The sequence below is a fragment of the Phodopus roborovskii genome, unplaced genomic scaffold (genome assembly GCF_943737965.1).
Source record: "Phodopus roborovskii unplaced genomic scaffold, PHOROB, whole genome shotgun sequence".
In the NCBI taxonomy this organism is placed as follows: domain Eukaryota; kingdom Metazoa; phylum Chordata; class Mammalia; order Rodentia; family Cricetidae; genus Phodopus; species Phodopus roborovskii.
The window spans coordinates 10,134,467-10,150,402 of record NW_026125295.1 but is presented as its reverse complement, the minus strand read 5'-3'; the positions used below and the strand labels follow the sequence as shown (position 1 = coordinate 10,150,402).

At 48.2% G+C, this 15,936-nt stretch overlaps 1 protein-coding gene across 1 annotated transcript in view; it reads left to right on the top strand.

The window, feature by feature from the left end:
* Window positions 1-11,923: 11,923 nt before the first annotated feature.
* Window positions 11,924-15,936, top strand: part of Ano10 (anoctamin 10) — a 110,257-nt gene continuing 106,244 nt past the window's right edge. The window contains exon 1 of the mRNA XM_051202817.1: window positions 11,924-11,960. The gene's annotated coding sequence lies outside the window, so the exon portion shown is untranslated. The remainder of the gene's footprint in view (window positions 11,961-15,936) is intronic.

The window sequence follows — 15,936 nt, the reverse complement described above, 5'->3', positions numbered from 1 at the left end:
ACAAATACTTGTTCTCCAGTCTACAAGGGCAGATTGGAGGTGGGTCTGGGTGGTCCCAGCCATCCCCACCTCCCTGTGGCTGTCACTGGAGATGGTAGCATAGCCAAGTTAGAATTGGCTGGACTTGTATCACATTTCAGATGACACCATGGCTGTGTCTCTGAAACAGAGCAAATCTGTTTACTTGCACGACTGGGAATTAGACAACCATCCCTGACCATTCATCAAAACCCTTAGAATCCAAAACTCAGTAAGCATGAAATCTCATTGGAAAAACCATTTTACTCTCTTAATTATTCTTTAGGTTTCTCGGGTCTGACAGACCTTTAAGGTCATCACTTGGACACTAATTGTCCTTGTAATGCGGGAATAGAACAGAAAAACATATTTTGAAAAAGTCCTGTATCGCGGCTTAATAAGGATCAGGTTAAACAATTAGGCCGAACAGATGTTTATTCGTTTATTCAGGGGGAAATAACTCACTACGTAGACAGGTGAACACCAACAGGTTCCTGCTTCCAAGAATTCCTCTGGAAGTCCTCCTGTCCCTGTGTGGCTTGCTAGAGAGAGCTCTCCTGTGCCTCCTCCACCTTAGTTCCCCAGGTCACTTCCGCCCCTGGCTCCACCCCCCAATGGGTGTGGTCAGTGCCACAGAAGGAGACAAAGTGAATATCCCACTACAGTCCTGAGTGATAGAATGCTGCTGGTAAAAGGGTAAGCGTGAATTTATATCTGACTACACGGTGAGAAAAAAATGGCAAGCGAACCTTCTAGAATTTTTTTGGGACTTGGGATCGATGCCAGTCTGCAAAACGTCCCGTACAGAAACCTGGAGGGAGGGGTGCCTGCTGACTGGTGTGTTGTGGGATATTACTTTAACTGTGCAAAGATGTGTTACATTTGTTTATGCTGCAGAAGACTACATTAACTGTCTAAAGGTGTGTTACATTTGTTTCACCTTGCCTGACTAAGGCACCTGATTGGTCTAATAAAAAAGCTGAAGGGCCAATATCGAGGCAAGAGAGGAATAGTTGGGGCTGGTGGGCAGAGAGAATAAATAGGAAGAGAGAGAAGAAGGAAGAGAAGGAGGGAGAACGAGAGGCACACGCCTGGGACTAAAAACCAGGCAGCTGCCAGACAGACAGATACCGGAGGAAGCAGGAAAGTAAGACATACAGGAAGGTAAAAGGCTCCGGGACAAAAAGTAGATAAAGAGAAACAGGTTAATTGAAGTTAACAAGAGCTAACCAGAAATGAGGCTAAGCTAGACCGAGCATTCATAGCTAATAAGTCGCAGTATCATGATGGGAGCTGGTTGGTGGCCCCAATGAGAAAAGCCTGGTACACTGGGGTCCTGATGCAGGCTGTGGAGTGAGATGGAGCCGTGGCAGAAAGTGGGTGATTTTCTGATTCAGCCAACAGTGACCAGATGTCTCTGTTTGTGCCATGTTCCATGCTGGTTTGGAAACATCACAGTGGAGTTACTGGAACAGATGGGGCAGCGTTAAGCAATTCTTCCCACAATGAACGCTAGGGTACACTTTAATCTTACATTTTGTTTTCATACTCTCTCTCTGTGTGTGTGTGTTCTAGTTTGCTTTCTGTTAATGTAATAGACAGCATGACCAAAAAAGGAATTTTCCGATGGGTTTATTTCAAGGGAAACTGAGGCAGGAACTGAAAGTGGAAACTCGGGAAGGACTCTGCTTAATTTAGGGGTTTTGTTCTTCTTGTTTACGTAGGTAGCTTTCTTACATAGCCTGCACCCATCTTCCTAGGGATGGTAGGCCCTCCTGTATCAATTAGCAATTAATACTCCACAGGCCAGTCTGATGGAGGCAGTCTTTCTTCTCAGGGTGTCTCAGGTTGACATTAGCCATCATGCCCATAGGCCACAGTGAATGTGTGGGGGCCAAAGGACAGCCGTGGGTGTTGGTGAAGCTTCACCCAGTGGCTTACCTTGAGGTGCAGTCCAGGAATGCTCCTAGGTTCCAGTAAATCCTCTCTTCCTGCCACTCCGCGCTCTCTCAGTACAATGAGCTCAATTCTCAGCACAAGGCGTCTAATTTAGGCCAGTGACACTGCCATGAGTTCAAGCAGTTGTGCCAATGATAATAACGTAAATGTCCCCTGTAAGAGCAGGGCCGCCGTGGCAATGCCTCCTGTTCAAGGAAGCCCCCATACATCAGATGCTGTTTTATGGAAAGCAGAGTTGTCTGTGTCTCCAGCACACACCGATTCCTTGGCTTCTTTGAGAGGCATGCCCTTGGGATCTAACATTAGAGCCGCAACCATTGTGAACAACTGAAGGGTGTAAATGGAGCCTGCGGAGTCATCTGTGTCTAGCCATACTGCCTGGCAGCCTTGATTTGAAACGGTGGTCTTTGACGCTCTCTTCAAATGGCAGAGCCCTGGAATGTGGGCTGGATCCAGTGATTTGTTTTTAACAAAGGGGAAGAGGCAGACATCATGGCGTGTGGCCTGAGGATTGGCTGATTAAAAGGTACTACAGTGCCACAGTAGTGCCCCTCCTTCCCCCCCCCCTGCAGGCTGTCAGCTGCTTTGTCCTGGGTACCCAGTGGCCGCTCTGTGGGGAACTGAGACCTCCTGCCAAGTCATGCGCTCTAGTCACTGTGGGATCAGACCCCCCCCCCCAGCCTTCTGCGACTGCAGCCTTAGGTGACAGTCTGAGCAGGAAAGACTCAGCCTGAAACGCCAGGCTGAGCCATCCTGCCCTGGTTCTCAGAAACTCTGTAAAGCAATCACATATGTGTTGTTCAGTTGTTTTATCTAGGAGGGTTTTGTAAAGCCTCAGTTAAGTGTTTGGAGCGACACTGCTCACCCTCCCAGTTGGGGGCGCTGTTGTTCAACAGCACAACCTATGAATCCCTCCTCACCTGGCTGAGACACACCTCCATGGGACTCAGACCCACAAATCATCAAGCTGTCAATGGACCCTTGTGAGTTAAGTACTTTTACCCTTTAAATATACAATTCAGTTTTCATGAATAGTAAGATTTGTCACAATATCCCATGGAGCAGATTGAGTATCCTGCATGACATGTGTTAATTGCTTTGATTTTTTTGACAGCTAAAAATCACACCACAGTGACATATGCTTTTAAATGAGTACTTATGATTCAAAAATGTCCAATTTATAGTCTTTTTTATTAGCATTGTATAAAAATATCACAAGCAAGCTTTCCCCTTAACTTTCCCCTCAGTTGTGATCAACAAAGATTTACATTTAAAAAAAAAATGTGATTTTTTTTTTTTTTTTTTTTTTTTAGCATGCACAAATTTCTTGCTAGTGAAAAATGAGTGAGCTCTCAATTGACCTCTGTTTTGGTGAGAACTGGAAGGTTGTGAATGAATACTTTGTAGTCCAATTAGCCAAGGATTACTTAAATGTTTCATTTTGGAAAAGAAACCATTCTCAACAAACAATTCGAGCCTGAGTTCCAAAAGTAACCTCATTAATAACTCTGAATGTATGATGTAATTGGGACAGGCTTACTATCCAATGGTGCTGATTTTATCTTTTGTTCTGTCATTTCCATTGACACAAAGGATAAAAATCAGTCAGTGGAGGGGGCAGCTGAGCTGGTTTAGCTCCCTAAAATGGGGCATCTAAGAGTCAGTCTCTTATCTCTGACATACAGTGTGCTTCATACCGGGAGGAACTCCACCCAGGTGGCCAATAAGAATAAAACACTGGACCTCTCACCTACCAGGGAGCTAACTACCCTTAGCCCTTCTGGGCAGGGCTCCTTCTCAACCCAGACAGAAACCAGCGGTTTTCAGTTTTGGAGGCTCCCAATAGCAGGGGAGGGAGAGGGAGCAGAGAGCAGAGAGCACAGGGTAAGAAAAAGCTCAACCATTCTGTGAGTGCTTTGGACTGGGGTTCAGATGCTCTGTGAGGCTCAGTGAAGCAAGCAAGGAAGGCCTGTGGGAAGGGTGCCCAAATGCTTGCCACATAGACTCTCTGCAGGAGTACACAAGACCAGGCTGCTTCACACAGCCCCAGAAGAGTATCGCTGGCCTCAGTACCCACTTTGAGTCCTTCCTTCTTCACCACCCTCCACAGTCTCTTCTCTGGGCCCCTGCACACGCTGTCCTTTCTCTTCCTGGAATGGTTGTGTGTGCCCCGGACCCCCAGACCAGGCTCTGCTTGTGTGGTCATTAGCAGGGAATGAAGGAAATCTGAAAGTCTCTGGTGAAGCAGGTTGACCACAAGAGGAAAACTGTGACAGATTTCCTTTTCATGTCTTTTAATCAAAAAACCAAAACCAAAAAAAAAAAAAAAAAAAAAAAAAAAAAAACCACAACTAAGGTGTCATGTCAGCTACTTCTCCTGTCACTGGGATAAAATCCCTCCCACAAAAGCAACTTAAACTGCTTGCTATCTGTTGAGCCTATCGACCAGTCACACTATCCTGCTACTGAACATTGTTCTGTGGGATATATATATATATATATATATATATATATATATATATATATATATGGAACTTTGGATCACAGTTGAGAGTACAGTCCATGGTAGTGGGAAGTGATGGTGATAGGAATTTGAGATGCTGGTCACATTGTATCATAGTCAGGAAGCGGAAGGGGGAGAATGGTGGGGGGGGATATGAAAGCTGGTACTCATTGGTCACATTGTATCCACAGTCAGGAGGGGGGGGAGTGATGGGAGGGATATGAATGCTGGTACTCACTGGTCACATTATATCCACAGTCAGGAAGGGGGAGGAGTGATGGGGGGGGATATGAATGCTGGTACTCACTGGTCACATTGTATCCACAGTCAGGAAGGGGGGTGATGGGAGGGATATGAATGCTGGTACTCACTGGTCACATTGTATTATAGTCAGGAAGGGGGGGGTGATGGGGGGATATGAATGCTGGTACTCACTGGTCACATTGTATTATAGTCAGGAAGGGGGGGTGATGGGGGGATATGAATGCTGGTACTCACTGGTCACATTGTATCCACAGTCAGGAAGGGGGGGTGATGGGGGGATATGAATGCTGGTACTCACTGGTCACATTGTATCCACAGTCAGGAAGGGGGGGTAGTGATGGGGGGGATATGAATGCTGGTACTCACTGGTCACATTGTATCCACAGTCAGGAAGTGGGGGTGATGGGGGTATATGAATGCTGGTACTCACTGGTCACATTGTATCCATAGTCAGGAAGGGGGGGTGATGGGAGGGATATGAATGCTGGTACTCACTGGTCACATTGTATCCACAGTCAGGAAAGGGGGTGGTGTATGAATACTGGTACTCTGTTCTATTCCCCCTTTTTATTCAACCAAGGACTCAGCCATGGGATGGCTCTGTCCCCAACTAGGATTTCCCACCTCAATTAATTCCCTCACAGATACAACCAAAGTTTGTCTCCTGTGTGACTTTAGATTCTGCCAGTCATTTCTTGAGCCTTTCCTAATTTTAGTAAAATTTCTACTCTGCTTCCCACTGGCAAATTCCGTAATTCTTTACTAGAAGTTCCAAAGTCACCAATGCCAGTTTGCCTACAGTTCTTAAAAAGAATACAAAGTCTCCTGCTGAGGATGCTGTGTGGAGCTAGCCAACAGGATGAACAGGAGAGGCTGCCTAGATGTTCTTGTGACCCTGTGGGCAATACAGGGACCACTGTCACAAAGCCCATGCACGGTGACTGCCACCAACAAAGTGCGGGAGTATCCTTAGTCTCCGATCCAGTTACCCACTCATGCCTTTTGGCAGCGTCCATGACACTGACTAACTTGTGAGCTCACAAGTGGATACAATTTCAAACCATGTGTGGTTCTTTGCCTTACTGATAACAGACTCTGCTAAATTACCCATTGAATCATGAAACCCAGCATTGACAATGTGTGCCTCCCAGGTGAGCAATTTTAGGGGGATTCTATCACTGCAATGGCTCTATCCCAGGAGTGTATTAGACACACAGAAGAATAAAAAACAAAACAAAACAAACAAACAAACCATGAGACATTTAGCCTGTTCTCTGCTAAGAAACCGAAAAGGCAATTGGAACCAAATTGAGTCTTTGGTTATTCTACAGATGAGAAATAGTCCTTACTCTATGTAATAGGCTTTCAGTCAAAACACACCAGAACTAAAGTAGCACAACTAACCAGATATTAAAGATACCTACATGATACAACCCCATCTAACAAAGAGGGGTTTGCATGTCACACTACGGGGAGGACACAAAGAATTTACATTCTTTCTTTCTAGACAGATGGAACAGATCTTCAAAATATGAAAATACGCTTCTGCTTTTCATTCCTCAATACCGGCATGCAAAAACCCACAAGGAAAAAAAAAAAAACCAAAAATCTTAATGAAAATTTAAAGGTCATTTCTTTCCCACTTATTTCTATTTGATCTGTTGAGACATTTTAAACATTGTGCAAAATATTTGACTATAATTGATTTGGTTTAAAGGTTACTATCAGGTGTTACATTTTAAATGTAAATTTGTATAATCAGAATGGTAATTCTCCACCAACATTGCTATTTATATAGACTTTTTAATCCATCGCTCCCTAGAACCTTACTTTTTACATTGTTATATGTGTGCACAGATACATACATGTGTGTAGGGCCCTGCATGGACCCCTGAGGCACCTTGAGCAAGCCTGAAGCTGTTGGCCACAACTCCTTGCCCCAGAGCTGTTATTGGTACTGTAACACACGCCTGGTGGGGAGGAGCTAAGCCTGAAAATCCTGTTATTTTCCACTGTGCTGTGAGTCAGTAATCAGCCCACTCCATCCCCTCAATAAATGGCATTTGGCATCGTGCAGATCCGGATGTAGAAGTCTCAGCTACTTCTCCAGCACCATGTGCGCCGGTCACCATGCTCCCCACCATGATGACATGACAATGGATTAAACCTCTCAAACTGTAGGCATGGCCCAGTTAAATGCTTTCTTTCATAAGAGCTGCAGCGGCCATGGTGTCTCTTCACAGCAATAGAACGGTGACTAAGACACTAGTGGTGACTGGGAGTCATCCCCGTGCTAGGTCTGGAGCCAAGGAGCCGGAGAGTCGTTGACTCAACCATACAGAAGGCTCCCCAGCCCCAGCTGTGGCCTTCAGTGGATGACACAGCCAGCCGGCTCTCCAGCCTTCAGTGACTCAGCACACAGAGAGCCAAACAATGAAGCCTGTGACCTCCTGTTCCTTCCACCCATTCTCCTGCCCATGCCTCAGCAGCCAAACCCATCCAGAGGCAAAGGACAAGGAAGCCGCTGCTGTGGTCCATGGGGTGAGCCAGCTTCTTGGGACACACACACAGAGAGAGGAAGAAAGACAAGGAACCTGTTTAATTTGCAGCTACGCAGACTGCACAGGAGGAGAGGATAGTCTCAAGTGTGCAAATTTCATTTAGAGATATTTTCTGTTGCTGAAAGAAATCAAGGAGACAACCAGAGATTACTTATTGAGTCATACTTATACGATAAGAGTATTTTAAAGTAACTCTAAGGGGGGAAAATGTATTATGATGTGTATGCCAATTATAAAAACTTTTTAAAAGCCAGAACTCCTGCTTCAATTTTAGCTAGTAAAACCCGAACTTACAGAACTGGAAATGGGCAGCTTGAGAAGTGTGTGTGTGTGTGGGGGGGGGTATTAAGTTTTTGTCGTTTTTCTTAGAAACCATCCAGAAGGAATAAGCACACTAAGAAACAAACAGAAGAGCAAACACCACTTTTGGCATCACAAGGTGAAACCCAAACCACACAAACTGCAGAGGGAGTTGGTCCCAGTGGGCAGGCCGGCCATCAAGAGGTGTGTGTTCACAGCTCCCGGTTTCAGACAAGGCTGATGGACATTCCAATTCCATGGTAAAGATCTTGGAGGGGAGGATGGCAAGCCAAGTCTATGTGGGAAGGGCTGAACAAAATTCAGTGAGCCACACATTGGAAGGTTGGTCTCAGTCTGTCAGCAAGAAAACCATCCTGTAGCCTAGAAAGAATTTGGCTTTAGATGGTACAAACTTAAGCAGTTTACCGCCTAAACCCTAACTTGTGAGAGAGGGAGAGAACGGAGGAGACAGGGGAGGGCAGGAATGAATGGGGCAGGGAGGGACACAGTGGAATTTTCAAAGGTGTGACCTCAGTGATCCACTGGCTTCACCTAGTCCCCACCTCCTAAGCTCTCTCCTAATATCGCCATCAAATTATGAATGCACCATTAGGTCATTCACAGAAGGTCATAATCCTATGACACAGCGGCTTCCTTAAAGTTTTTCCCCTGAATACTGCTGCACTAGACACCTGGCCTTCAACATGTGAGCCCTGTAAGGGACACTTCATGTCCCAGTCATAATACACACACACTCAGACACATGTATGCACACATGTTTGCAAACACACATATGCACACATGTTTGCACACACATATGCACAGATACACACAGGGCAAAGGCCTTTGTAGGTGTAACAGCGGGAGCAGATGATAGTGTAACGGCAAGGTTGGCTAGTTAGGAAAGGAGAGCATCTGCACACAGGAGAAGCAAAAACTCAGAAGACGGGAGCTGTATTTAGGAAAAAGGACTTTTTATTCTCCTATAAGAATTTCCTTAATTAAGAACACTGGGCACACAAATACAAATGTCTCCACATTAGGTGGTGTTGTTAACCTGGAACAAATGGCAATGTAAAAACATTGTTTAAATATTTTATGGGCATGCACATTTGTGTATGGATTCCTGTCTGCACGTGTGTGTGTGTGTGTGTGTGTGTGTGTGTGTGTGTGTGTGCATGCCTGAGGAGGCCAGAGGTCAATATCACGCACTCCCCATCTTATTTTTTGAGACAGTCTCTCGGTGAACCTGGGATTTCCTGACTTGGCTAGATTGGTTTCGAGCAAGCCCAGGGCCCCCCTCCTGGTCTGTCTCCCGTGGGCTGAGATTACTTGCATGTGCTGGTACTCCCTGCTTTGCACATGGGTGAAGGGACTTCGGGACCTCATGCTTGTGTGACAAGCACTACCAGCTAGGCTGTCTCCTCAGCTCTTAAAATGGTCTTTAATTGCATTGATAGATTTTATTTCTGATCTAACTAGAGGAAGCCCACTACAGCCTGTGCCTTATTGTTAAAACATCTGGCAAAATGCAATAGGAATGAAGTAGAAGCCAGAGCGTGGACTGGACAGGGAACTCAAGGGTGGAGAAAGACATGGCAGAGTGGAGGGGTGGGATTCCTTGTTTCGGTTTTGTTTTCTTCCTTCCTCTCCACTAACTGCTGGCTTTGATCTGAAGGCACGGGGAACTAACAATCAGAAAGGATCAGAAAACAAAGCCAAGAAGCCTAAGCTTCCAGCCACAAAGACAGGACACAAGGCTGCCAGGGGCAAGATCAAGTGTAGTGAACTACTCATGGTTTCCCTTTCTGAGATTAGCCTGCTCAGGGAGCTGACAACTAAAACATGGAGAAAAAACAACACAAAGCTGTCCTTCTAGAGCAGTGGTTCTCAACCTTCCTAAAGCTGCGACCCTTTAACGCAGTTCTAACCGGCTGGCGCATGGCAATCGTGGTACTCACAGGTTTTGCCTTTTTCTCCCTTTCCCTCTTCCTTGGTTAAAGCTGTTAGATTACATTTCTAAACTTAGTCCCCCACGGTACACTTCCTTATTTGACCAGAACTCAAGGTCCAAAACTCAAAATTCATTGTTTGGCTAACATGTCTCATCACCCTAGCACAGACCCTTTTCTCCTTAATAATCCATGCCTGCAAAAAAAAAAAAAAAAACACCTGCTTGCTGCTGCGGCTGGCTTGCTGTCTGCCTTTGCACGCCCACCTCCCTCCTACCCCTGCCCCAGGCTCGGGTGCACCTGCCCCATAAGTCTAACAGATCTCCTTTGTGCTGAGAATTTGGTGTCTGAGTGTGTCCTGTACTGACTCCCGGGTGTGTGTGGGGGTCACACTTCCTTACTTATTCTCATTGCTATTTCATAACTGTAATTTTGCTAGTGTTATGAATCATAATGTAAACATCTGTGCTTTCTGTGGTCTTAGGCCATCCCTGTGAAATGGTCCTTTGACCTGCCCCCAAGGGTTTGTGACCCACAGGTTGAGAACCACTGTTCTAGAGAGAGCAACTGGAAAGTGGGGTTCCTGAAAATAGCGGAGTGTGGATCTTTGAAAGGGGTGTTGAAGGGGCCTAATTCTGGGTGGTTTGTTATGTAGCAATTAAGACAGGGCTTCATGCCTGACCTAGCCTGCTTCAATAAAACACGGACCAAAAACCACTTGGGAAGGAAAGGATTTATCTGGGTTACAGTCCATCATCAAGGGAAACCAGGGCAAGAGCTCAAGGCAGGATCCTGGAGACACGACCTGAAGCAGAGACACCGTAGAAAAACACTGCTTACTGGCTTGCTCAGTTTGTTTTCTTAAACATGGGCACAGAATGGTACAACCCATAGTAGGCTGGGCCCTCCCACATCGTCAAGAAAATGCGCATAGACATGTCTATAGGTCTGATGGAGGCCATTCCTTTATGCTCCTTCTTCCTAGACAACCGCAGCTTGTGTTGGGCTCACAAAAACTCTTTCTTCCCTGGCGTGTAAAAGGCCCTGGATTGAATCTCTAGTATAAGGATCATCTGGGCAAAAAGGACCAAAAAACAAAAACAAAAATCCATTCAAACGGTGTTTTTAAAAAAATATTTCCTATAAAATACCTAAAGGTTAAGTTACATACAAGGATGAATGTAAGTTCGGTAGTGAGGAAAATAGGAACCCCGCAACTATAACCCCGCAAGTCTACTGAATCATCAGTTGGCTCTAATAAAGTTCGTGAACGATTTGCCTTGGTTGTCAGAGAGGAGAGAACTTCAGGACGCCGCGGAAACAGCCAAGAACTGATCCTTAAGGCAGAGAGGAGGCTGCACACGTCCAGGGGTGGGGTCGGAGGCCTTGTCCCCACTGCGGCAGCGAGAAGCAAGGAAGTCAACCCTGTTTGGCCAGGGCAGAAGCCGGAAGGGTGGAGGCCGGAGGGTAGGGGTGGGGGTGTCTGAGAGTTCTAGAAGTGCGAGGGGATAGGGAACCCTGTGGATGCCGGAAGGTGAGGTTCCAGCTATAAGTCGTTTCCCGAGCTTCTCGTCACCTGGTGCAACTGAAATGAGACTTGGGCTCACTCTGGACTCTGGTCTAGGAGGACGCGGAGGAGCCTGGGCCTTGCATTCCCATTCCCTAACCCCGCCAGGCAGAGCTGGCCCGCGAGCCCGGGCCCCAATCCCAACACAGGGACAGCCGGCGAGGCCCCGCCCCTCCCGCCCAGGCCCCGCCTCCACCCCGTCATCTCCGCATCTCAACAGTGACAGCCAGCGAGGCCCCGCCCCTCCCGCCCAGGCCCCGCCCAGCTCTCCCGCTCAGGCCCCGCCTCCACCCCGTCATCTCCGCATCTTAACAGTGACAGCCGGCGAGGCCCCGCCCTACTCGCCGAGGCCCCGCCCTGCCCAGGCCCCGCCCGCCTCTCCCGCCCAGGCCCCGCCTCCACCCCGTCATCTCCTCATCTCAGCACAGTGACACCCGGCGAGGCCCCGCCCCAAGAGAGGCCCCGCCCCACCCGCCGAGGCCCCGCCTCCACCCCGTCGCGGCGGCTCGGTCCGCATCTCAGCACAGTGACAGCCGGCGAGGCCCCGCCCATTCAGCTCTGCTCCATCCCACCAAAGTGACGGCCCCCCAGGGCCCCGCCCACCCCTGAGGACACGCCCCCATCCCGAGGGACAGCCAGTGAGCTTTCGCCCCCCTGCACACCTCCGCCCCGCTGCCTCCCGATTGACAGCTCCCGAGGCACCGCCCCTTCCCCCGTGGTCCCGCCCGCCCCTCCCGGTCGTTGACGCCCCCTGGCGGCCCATAGCGCCACGCCGCGGTCGCGCGTCCGGTCTGCCCGGCTCGGCGACGCCCCCGAGGACGCTGCGTGGGCGGCCGGTGAGTGGGGCGGGGCGGGGGTCCTGCCGGGCTCGCTCCCCGCGGGGAAGAGGGCGGCCGACACGCCGGGCGGGGCTGGAGCTCTGCAAGCGTAAGGGCCAGCGGAGGCAGGGGGATGGATGCGTGCGGGCTTTGGGCTGGCGTGAGGCCTGGGCTCCTGGGGGCCCGGCGGCTCTGGCTGAGCCTGGAGGGGGACGGGAGGCTCGGAGTCCCGGCGGGCGGGGAGGCTCCAGGGTCGCGGACAGATCGGGTCCGGCTCCAGAGCTCTGACCCGGCCCATGGTGCGCTTTGCGTGGTAGGTGTCGCTCGACTCCGGTTGAATGGGTAGCGAGCCCTGCCCCGCAGGCCGGACACCTGAAAATCCTGGTTTTTTGTTTTCTCTTCCCCCAGAGCTGGGGCGGTGCGTAGACGTCCTGACTTAAGTACCCTTCGGGTTCATTTCCCCTACAAACTCAGTTGTGTCCTGCTCATTTAAAGGCTGCACGGACGGACGTGTAACCGAATCCTGAGGGTTTTAAAAGTTTCAGGCGCACTGCGTGCGGGGTGCCTGGTTTTTATTTAAAGTCACACTAGCCTTAGAGGACTAGATGTTTCTAAGGGCCCGTTCTGTCTTTGAACGATTGTAAGCGCAGCCGTGCATCTGTCAACCAGGATGAACTGTGAGATGTTCGCTGAGGGCTCTCTACCCGATGTCCTGATCTGAAGAACCGAGTGTACTCACTTAGTGAGCATATAGTTTTGTTTTTTTCTTTTAACTGTATGTGTGTATGCATGTGTGTGTGTTCACGTGCGAGTGTCCGCACGAGAATACCCCGCAGGCTTGGAGGTCAGGACCACAGGTGCAGGCCCTTACCTTCCACCTCGAGATTCTTTGCAGCTGTGCTGACCATGCTAGGGCTAGGCTGTTCGGCCTTTCGGCATCTCAATCTAGGAGTTGGAATTACAGAAGCGCTCTACTGCCTGGCTTAAGGTGCATTCTCGGGGTCCACATTTAGGTTCTTTTGATGAGAAATGAAAGGTTCAGAATAATGGACAGGTACAGACAAGACCCGGCGATGTGTAGTGTGTTTGTGAGTGTTTGGGTGTGTGTTTGGGTGAACTGTAGTGTAAGTGCTCGTGTGTGTGTGTGTGTGTGTGTGTGTGAAGAGGTAAACGGGAAAAGTTGGAACACATTAAAGAGGATGAATTTAAATGTCCCGTAAAAAAGCTCTGAACTGCATGACCTCTGCTAACATCTTGATGACTTTCTGCCTAATTCATACATTTAAAAGATTTTTTAAAAATTTATTGTGTGTGTGTGTGAATATAGTTGTGCACGTGCCATGGAATGTGTGTAGAGGTCAGAGGTCAAAATTTGGAATCCAGTTCCCTCCTTCCATCTTTATGTGATGTTGGAAGTTCTGGGGATAGAGCTCAGTCAGGTTTACACGGCAAGCGCGTCTACCAAAACCGCCACCGGCAATTTTTGCGTATGTAAATATACTGCATAATGGGGGACTCTTCCAATAGTAATTTGTAACTCTTCCAACTTAATATTTTCCCTCATTAAAAATTCACACCGAGTAACCAATTATTCACTTAAAAAATATTACTATTTCAGCTGTGTGTTTCATACATGCTTGGAAGTGAAGAATTAGGGCTGATCAAGGCAGTTATATTTGCCAAGTGTTTAAATGCCATCTGTGCTGCTGTGAGCCAATTCCTTACCAGTATATTCATAAGTTATCTGTACCTTTCTGCCTTTACACACAATCTCACCTTTGCTCTTGGAAGATGCCGTCTCAGAATGCCGAGTGTTTGACTTGGTGGTTGTTTTTTTAGTTGACCTTTGTGTGGTGTGTGGTTGTTGATTTCAACTTGAGACAGGTTATTCTTATTGGAACAGATACCTCCATTTACTTGACGTGTCTGCAAGCCTGTGGGCCATTTTCTTGATTAATGATTAGTGGGGAAGGGCGCAGCCACAGAGTGTGATGCCGTCCCTAGACAGGTGGCCCTGGGTTGTATAAGAAAACAGCTTGACCAAGCCAATGAGCAGTATTCCTCCATGGCTCCCTACCTCAGTTCCTGTCTTGTCTTCCCTGGCGATGGAAGCCAAATACGTACACCCTTTCCTCCTCAAGTTGTTTTGGACACGGTACTTATCTGAGCAATAGAAACTCTAAGATTGTTTATGATCTGAAGCCATTGTTTATGTGTAGTTGTTGGAAAGGGGAAGATGAATTTTTTTTTTGGCTGGGGGGGGAGGAGTCTTAAATGGTTTTTATTTTGAAATAATTTGAGTTTTTTTTAAAATCTGAAAACTGAGTTCTCATGTGCCAGCTTCCCTGATGCTAACTCCTTGTGTGCTCAGAACACAGAATACAAACCAACACCGACACAGTTCCTTTCGTGACCTGCGCGCCTTAGTCAGAGCACACCGGTCCCCTGCTCACACAGGATCCAGTGTTGTATTTAGCTGTGCTGTGTCCTTAGCTTTTAACAAAGGCTTCCTCCCAGTCAAGACGACCAGGTACAGAGCTATGCCATAGAGCAGGCCTGCCAGGAAGCCAGCGACCTTTCTCCACTTCATCTTCTGAACACCTTGGCTCAGAAAGGATTCGCATCTTCCTTTCCTGTGCACACAAGCTGCTAATTGAGTAAATCACACCCTGAAGGGTACCCTTTCTCATGTGTATGTCTCAAGACCAGAAGTCAACCTCAGGTGTCTTCTTCAGTTACTCTCTACCCTGTTTTTTAAATCTGGGTGCCTCATTGGTCCAGAACTCATCAGTTAGCTAGGCTGGCTGACTAGGGAGTCCCCAGAGCCCACCTCTCTCCACCTGCCCAGCTTTAGGATTGTAAATTTAGGCTTCAATGCCCAGCATTTTAATGTGGATTCTGGGGATTGAACTGGGGTCCTCACGATCCCAACACCAAGCAGTTCACTGACTGAGCTGCGTCCCCAGCCCCACCATACAGCTTTAATTACACTCAGGTATCAATTCCAAGTTATCACGGTGTTACGGAATAGAAGGACTGAGCAGGTAATCCAGGTGTCTTAACTTTTTATTAGGATAGGGTTTACGAAAGGAGTTCCTTTAAAAGCAGTGTGCCAAGTGCCAGCCAAGTGCCACCACCTTTCTCCAGATATGTTCAGCCCTAAAGATGAAACTTACAGCCTGTCTTCTTGCAATCCTTCCCATTTCCAGCGAGCTCAGAGACACTTCATTCTCTCATGTAGACTTTCCTGTTCTGCTTTACTATTGAGAGTGATCGGTCCTATTTCTCCTGAAATATGGTGGCATTCTCTCTCTCTGTCTCTCTCTCTCTCTCTCTCCCCCCCCCTTGCCCTGTGTGTGTGTGTGTGTGTGTGTGTTTGCACGTGTGTGTGCAAGTGTATGCATGTGGTTCTGTTTGGAACAGGCTCTTACTATAATCAAGGCTGTTCTGGAACTCTGTGGCTCAGGCTGGCCTCAAACTTGTCATCTCCTGCTTTAGCCTCCAGAGTTCTGGGATCACAGATTTGTGCTACCAATCCTAGCTTAATAAGATGGTTCGTTGATAAGGACACTCTTGTGCAGTTTCCTTCGTAATCTTGGCACTTGTGACAATTCCCCTGACTTAAAACCACAAAGAGCATAATCTCCAGGACACAGTACCCCTTATTCTTTCCTCGGTCTTTCATAGAATCCCCTCCACTGTCTCCACCCTTGACCCCTCCCCCCCCCCCAAGTGAGCTCTGTCTTTCTCTGCATCTTGAGCACCTTTCAGATCTACCTCTTGTGGGTCAGGGAGCCGGTGGGCTAATGTGAAAGCCAGGTGTACCCACTTGCCAAGTAGACGTCTGTGCTCCGTTGGTAAATCAAACCTTTGAAGGGACCGAAGCCCTGCACAGCTGTCTGGAGCCTGGCAGGGCCCCGCTCAGCTTTCTGGTGGCTCTTGCTGTTGCCTTGGCCTGCAGTCTTCACCAAGGGGGAAGCTGAACACAGAAGGG